This window comes from Octopus bimaculoides, chromosome 8 (genome assembly GCF_001194135.2).
Source record: "Octopus bimaculoides isolate UCB-OBI-ISO-001 chromosome 8, ASM119413v2, whole genome shotgun sequence".
Classification (NCBI taxonomy): Eukaryota; Metazoa; Mollusca; class Cephalopoda; order Octopoda; family Octopodidae; genus Octopus; species Octopus bimaculoides.
Genome location: NC_068988.1, coordinates 37,021,862 through 37,022,572, shown reverse-complemented (window position 1 = coordinate 37,022,572; position 711 = coordinate 37,021,862).

Genomic DNA, 711 nt, shown 5'->3' with positions numbered 1-711 from the left:
GCCAGAGCCTCGTGGAGCTTTAGGTGTTTTCGCTCAATAAACACTCACAACGCCTGGTCTGGGAATAGAAATTGCGATCCTATGACCACGAGGCCGCTGCCCTAACCACTGGGCCATTTCGCCTCCTATTTATACTATATCACAGAATAAACAATGACGATCTCTTTCTCTCCTCCTCTCTCTCTCTCTATCCATCTATGCGACTCTCTAACTAGTTATGCGTATAGATATGCACTTTTGTGTATACATATATCTATGAGTGTGTGTGCTTTGGATTTTATTGATAATATTGTATATATATATGCTAACATATATAATATACAATTATATGCATATATCCATACATATATGTACATACCGACATTTATATGTATACATACAAGCATATATGGGTACAGGACATCACAGAAAACGTTAAACGCAATGAGAAACGAAAACATAAAGACGAAGACAGAAAACGAACTTCTTTTCGAACAACGAAAAAAAAACAAACAAAAAAACAGAGAAACGAGACATGCAACATAAAGAATATTACCCTTCTTCAGTTGTCCCTGCCCCATCTACTCCGCTTTTCGAAGTCAAGGACAATACGCGACTTCGTTGGAGCAGTCCTTCCCGCAAGCAAGTTAATTAAAATTTGGAAATTTTTGCGGAGGGTGAAAAAGACAGAATTTAATTTAATCAAATTTAAACAGATGGACACATTTGTAT